The following is a 7,062-nucleotide window of genomic DNA, read 5'->3' as shown; positions in this document are numbered from 1 at the left end:
TCTGATACAAAAACTTAATGACTGTATAGGATTTCAGTTCATATGTGTACTAATTATTCATCCAATTCCTGTTACAGAAAATGTAAATTGTTTCCCTTTTTCACTATTAGAAACACTAGGATGAATACCATTTTAACTATATCTTTGTGCAAGGTCATGACTATTTATTTCTTATGAACAAGATCCTACAATTGGGTCATGATACCTTACATAGGTCAAAGAGTATGCAAGATTATAAGGCTTTTGGTACATATTGCCAAGATGTTCTCCAGAAATATTTCATCAGTTTACCTTCCTCTCAGCAGGATATAATGCCCATTTCCCCAAACCATCTTTCTTACTGTTATTATTTAAAAGTCTTTGCTTTAGATGACTTACTGAGATTTCTTCTGACCCTTAATTTGTGTTTTCATGGTGAGAATGAGACTGTTTTCATTTGACTTTTTCTATTACTTAAGTGGACTGTTAGCCTCTGGCAAGAGGGTTTCGGCCACCATTTTTAAACCACTGGAGGACCTGGGCCCATAACAGCAAGCGAAGGCCAAAATGGTTTTAAGTCAGAAAATATTGGACTGGGGGCCATTTGTCTTGTCCTTGGGTATTACTCATATCCCTGGGCTGAAGGCACCTCATCTGTCTTTCTTCCAGCTCTAAGTTTCTACAATCCTTTGTCTTCCTGTGTTTTTTTTTAGCGCATCCTCAGTATATGTGGACAGGAAGGTCAATGCAAAGTCAAGTATAGTTGGACAGAATTCTTCTGCCTTGTTATCCTTTCCTTGCAAACGTATATCCTTAATAGAAATTTGAGTTCTATCTTTGTCTTTGTTCAAGCTGATAGAGATCTTTCAATTCAACTCAAATAATATTTATTGAGCAGCTCTATGGTTCGTGGTGACACACTAGGCATAATAGAAACCCACATCCATTTTTCCTGGTAAGGTCTTTTTCTTTTCTTTGTCTATGGTAAACCCTTGTTCACCCACCAACATTTCCTATTTGGTCTTCTCTCTAAAGGATTTGAAATATCATGACTGTCGTCATTTTCCTGCTTCTGTGGCAGCATGAATCACTGGCTGGTTCTAAGGCTGATTATTTGACAATGAGATTACAGTAAACAAGAACTCTTGATAACATGGGTGAGAAGTTTCTTCTTTGACAGCACCGTTATATAAAATGCATTGTTTTGACCATGAGCTCACCTTTAAAACAATGGCTTATGGTGACAAAAAAAAAAAAAAAAACTTTGGGTAACACCTGAATAAATGAGACAATGTTTGGTAACTTTCTGGTTTATACAGCATTTTTAGGAGCTCCAAAAGTTGTCTTGTTTTCTCTTTTGCTCAGAGCTCATTTAAGACTCTTGTAAACAAGACCACAATGAGTTCACCCAGAGAGGGAAAACATTTTGGCTTTTGAGCAGATTTTTAGCCCTTCAGGGAGGGGTGGGGAGCAAAACTCTGAGTCTTAATAATGGAAAACTGAGTCTGTTGCTTAATGCAGCATTAGAACATAGTTTGTGGGAAAATCACCTGTATTTTTTTATGCTGTTTAAACACACAGATATGCATATGTGAATACACTGATACATGTACAGATACATGCTCAAATAATGCCACAGTGTTTTTAACAAAAACATATGGAGATACACACACACACACACACACACACACATTTGTTTTTTAAATGCGAATTGCATCTGCAAAATTATATAATCTTTTCTTAAGGAGAGGAGCGTGCATGGAGCATAGAGATTTTGGAGTTACTCTCTCTTCTGCTTCTTTATAGCACAAGCCAGTGATTGTCATTAGCACTGAGCAGAGGAGCCTGTGCCAAAGGGTGACAGAATAGAAAAGTAATCCCCAATGTCAGCTGCTGGGTGCGATGCCACAAAGATATATACCCTCTGTGCCTGCCAGGCTTGTCTCTCTGTTCTGGAAAGTGGAATCCAGTGATAAATGTCAATACACTTATGTTGCCACATGGAAGAGAGCTGTAGCTGTCTGGATCACAAACAGAAGTGGCAGATCTCAAGATGTGGGTGCCAGATGGCACTTAGGAGCTGGGCACGTGGGATGTTGCTGAGGGAGGTTTTATTAGCTGATACAAGTGGCCTGGCACCGCTGGGTGCCACCTCGCTCCCTCTGGGGGTTCCCTATAGAGCACATTATCCAATTTGCTTTTAGATTAGATATCCATTAAGTATACAGCATCCCCTCCCTTCTTTAATGGATTTGTTAGGATGTATTTGGTGGGGTCTTGGCTAAGGGGTGCCACCAAAATCTGTAAATGGGAGGAGAATTTTGTGGCAGTAAAGCCTTGCACAGTGAAACTGTCTCATCAACAAGGCAAATACATTTTTTTAATGAGTGATGACATTTGTTTCACTGTATAATTGGGCTTGAGTGGCAAGTGAGGTGTTACCTGCATCGACTTCTAACTTTATTGAAATCATGTCTTTGGGAAGAATGTTTGGCAGTACTACAGCCAAACAAACAATCTCACTTTCCTTTTTCTATGTGGGGAGGATGGGGAAGAAATACCTTTACAACAGGGTTTTAATTCAAGCAATTTAACTCCAGGACTCACATTTTTAAATCACCACTATGTACTACTCAAGTACTATGCCACCTTGCATACTTCAGGGCAGTGGGTGTGGTTTGAAAAGGCTTTTAGATAAACATTTTATGATTTTTGGAGTCATCCCACACTCTCTATATAAACTCCTGTATTAGTTACAGAACTACTTCAATTCTCCAGGGTCTATTTTGGGTCAGAAATGACCAAGGTCTTGCTATTAGCAGCCTCAGCATCTACCTGGGACCTTAGATATGCAGAATCACAGCACTAGAAATAATGAATTTGAGTCTGCACCATTGACAAGATCCCCAGGTGACTCAGGTGCATGTTAAAACTTTAGAAGCACTGGTATAAGAGGGAATGAGAGCCTTAAGGAGCATAGTTCTGTATCTCAAACACATGCTGGGATCTCACAAAACTTTAAAAAGTACTGAGGCCTGTAGGCCACCTCCAGAGATTCTGATTTGCTTGCAGCCTAGACATTAGGAATTTTAAAAGCTCTCCAGATGATTCTAAAGTGCAGCCAAAGTCTAGAGCTGGAGATGCCTTGCAGTCCTCAGCAATTCCTCTGGGTTCACCTGCATCCCCACACTCAGATATCTGAATCTGCCTCTGGGTTTGGGAATTTAAAAAATCCTCAAAAGACTATTCACCCTATAGCTAATGGTAGTTATTTTCATCAGTAGAGCAGTAATTGTAATAGGACTAGCATTGTTCAGACAGGACTGGCCTGAAAAGCTCTTTCTGATCCCACCATAATGATTTTTCCTTCTCTTTTTAGTCACATGTAAAATAAGCCAGCACTTACTCTGAAAGAAGAGGAGGCTTCAGATGTGATGCTAATTACCCTGATCCTCCTTGTTTGGAAGAGATGTCCTTGGAACTGCAAGGCCCAAGTGTTATCTCAATTCAGCAGAAAGGCAAGGCCTATGTGGCAAAGGATTTGACAGTGAAGAAGAGTTGAGGCTTGAAGTAGATGGCCGTCTTGTCCTTGAGACAACTATGTCCAATCCACCGGCCAAGAACTTACCAGTGAGCCTGCCCTTGCAGTAGAGCTATGGGTTGTAATTAAAACATAGAAACTGGCTGTCTAGATCAGGGAATTTATTTATGTTCTTATTTTCATGCAAAAAAGTAAGTTCTGAGAGGGCAGGTATTTTGTTATACTCTGTGGTATCCTCGGTGCCCAGTACCCAACACACAGTAGGTGATTTGCAAGCATTTGCTAATGACCACTGGAGAAGGTGACCATCATTCTTACCATTCACTGAGTATTCTCTGGGTTTCAGACATTTTACAAACATTGTCTTATTTAGTCTCATGACAGTCTTAAGACATAGACTTTTGTTTGTTTGCTTTTAATTCTTCAGTGAAGTTAAATAATTCATCCATTGGTTGTTACTCTGTAGTGAGTGGCAAAACCTGGATTCATTCATCCAAAACATATTTACTGAGTATCAGAAACTATCCTGGGTATTTCAGCTACATCAGTGAATAATACAGAAAAGACCCCTTACCTTTGTAAATTCAAGGGAACATGTAATAAGTAAACGATATAATATATTAAATAGTGTTAAGTGCTATGGCAAAAATAAAGATCAAGGTAGGGAATTAGGAGTATCAGAGAGGGGTAGGGTGGTGATGGGCAGTAATGATGGTTAGTTTTCTGTGTCACCTTGGTTAGGCTACAGCACCTAGGTATTTAATCAAACACTAATCTGGGTATTTCTTTGAAGGTATTTTGTAGATGTGGCTAACATCTAAAATTAATTGATTTTAAGTAAAGATGATTATTCATGGTAATGTGAGTGGGCCTCACCCAACCAGTTGAAGACCTTAAAAGCAAAAACTGAGGTTTCCAGAGAAGGAGAAATTCTGCTTTGATACTGCAACCATAATACCTGCCTAAGTTTTCAGTCTGCTTGCCTCCCCTACAAACGTGGGACTCAAGACGTGATAGTAACACCAACTTCTGCTTGGGTTTCCAGCCTACTGGCCTGCCCTATGGATTTTGGATGTGCCAGCCCCCCTGCCCCCCAATTCCTTAAAATAAATGTCTGAGACCCTGACTGATACAGATTATGGTACTGAAAGTGGGGTGTTACTATAAATGTATAAAATGTGAAAGTAGCTTTGGAATTGGGTAATGGTAGATGTTAGAAGAATTTTAAGGTTTATTACAGAAATTGTTTTAAAGAGGTTGTTGTTAGAAATATAGTCATTAAAAGCAATTTTGTGAAGACACAGAAAGAAGTGAAATTTTTAGAGAAAGCTTCTATTGTTTCTGAAAAATACATATATTATTATGAACAAAATGTTGATACAGATATGCATGTTAAAGGTGAGGTCTCAGATGGAAATGAGGAGCATGTTATTGGACCTTGGAGGAAAAATGTTCCTTGTTGCAAAGTGGCAGAAAACTTGGCTCAATTCCAGAGGCCCCAAGGGACTTTAGGCCAGAATATCATTTTAATGTAAAATAGAATTGCCTGTATGCCAAAGCCTGTGGGTTCTGTATAACTGATGCTTCCCCCCACTGCCCATAATTAATTATTCATGAACAAAGTGGAAAAAAGAGGTAGAGTTGCATAGTAGTTAAACATTGTGACAGTTACTTTTTATTTGTCAACTTGATTGGGCCACAGAGTGCCTAAATATTTGGTCTAACATTATTTTGGGTGTTTCTGTGAGGGTGTTTTTGGACAAGATAAACATTTAAATCAGCAGACTGAGCAAAGCAGATTGCCCTCCCTAATATGGGTGGGACTCATCCAATCAGTTGAAGGCCTGAATAGAACAAAAAAGCTGACCCTCTCATGAGTAAAAGGTAATTCTTCCTGTCTGACTGCCTTTAAACTGAGACATCAGCTTTTTTCCTGCCTTTGGACTCCAAATGAAACACCAGCTCTTCCTGGATTTTGAGCCTGCTGGCCCTTGGATGTGAACTATGCCATTGGCTACCCTGCTTATCAGGACTTCAGATCAGACTGGAGCTAAACCATTAGCCTTTCTGGACCTGCAGCTTGACCCACCCTGCAGACCTTGGGACTTGCCTGCCTTCAGAGTTGCATGAACCAATTTCTTATAATAAATTTCTTTGTACACACACACACACACACACACACACACACACACACACACAACCTATTGGTTCTGTTTCTCTGAGGAACTCTAATACAAGCATGTTTACTTTGTGGTTAAACTTGAGTTCAAACCTCAACTTTGCCACTTACTTAATCAAGGAACCTTGGATTAGGTATTAACCTCTCTAAACTCAGTTTCCACAACAGAAAAATGAAGGCATTGAAAAGATCTCAATGACAAGGATGTAAAGTGACTACAAGATAACCCTTATAAAGCATTACACCTGGCCTAAACCAAGTTCTGAATAAATAGTTACCATTTTCATTAGGGATAATAATAGAAATAGTTGTGAAGATGTAAGGTTCAATACTGGGTCTTTCATTAAGCAGCAGTGTCCCCTTGGGCACGTTATTTGTCTGGGCCTCTGTTTCCTCATCTGTACAATGGCAAGAAGCTAGAGCAGTTCTACTGGTCCGCAGTCTGCTGCCAGTAACCCTTACTGGCCAATGACGATGAATCCAGAGAAACAAATAGTATGCATTTAGAAACTTAGAATAATTTCATGCCTTTTGAAATTCTAGTAATAAAAGTTTGTGTTTTTATTTTGTATGTCTTTTTATTCATTATTCTGAAAATTTATTTTTATTATATTTTTAAAAGTACCAGTCCACCACAGATTAAGGGGAGAAAAACCAACTGGTCCTTCAACACAGCTAGTTTGAGAACTCTCTTAGATTAGTGCTTCTCCAATTTTAATGTAGAAAGGGAACCTGGGAACTCTGTTAAATGTGCAAATTCTGATCCAGGAGGTCTGGGGCAGGGACAGAGATTCTGCATTTTTCACAAGCTCATGAATGGCACTGATATTGCTGGTCCATAGGTCACATTCTGAGTGGTAAGTCCCTAGATGGCTTCTATTACCACAGACTGATTAATTAATGTCCTTCCTTTTTACAAAATGGAATTATGGGAGTATGAAAAAATTACAATGACTTGTGAGATATTCTAAACTTGTCCTTTCTTTGAGACTGTTACATACTTTGTTCAACTTTCTAAAAAGCTTTACTATGGCAGTTCAGTGATAGTCACCAAGAAGTTTTCCATTTTTATCTAGAAACTTCAAGGCTAGATAACTCTACCTAGATCACTAAGTCTTTGGCATTGGGATTATAGAAATGTATTTTTATATGGTTTGATTAGGGCCAATGATTTTTTTAGAAAGACAAATTGTCCAGATGAGCCATTGCTCCAGTCAGGGCATCTGTCCTTTGAATGACAGGAGTCTCATTTAGCCATTAAAGGGGTCTCATGCTAGACTCTCAACACAACTAGCAGATTTGACCTTGGAGGAGAATATGAGACCCAGAGGAAGGTGTAGATGAATGGTGGCTAATGAAATGC

The sequence above is a fragment of the Pteropus alecto genome, unplaced genomic scaffold, assembly GCF_000325575.1.
Source record: "Pteropus alecto unplaced genomic scaffold, ASM32557v1 scaffold57, whole genome shotgun sequence".
In the NCBI taxonomy this organism is placed as follows: domain Eukaryota; kingdom Metazoa; phylum Chordata; class Mammalia; order Chiroptera; family Pteropodidae; genus Pteropus; species Pteropus alecto.
The sequence above is the reverse complement of the archived record's forward strand: the minus strand, read 5'-3'. Positions refer to the sequence as shown.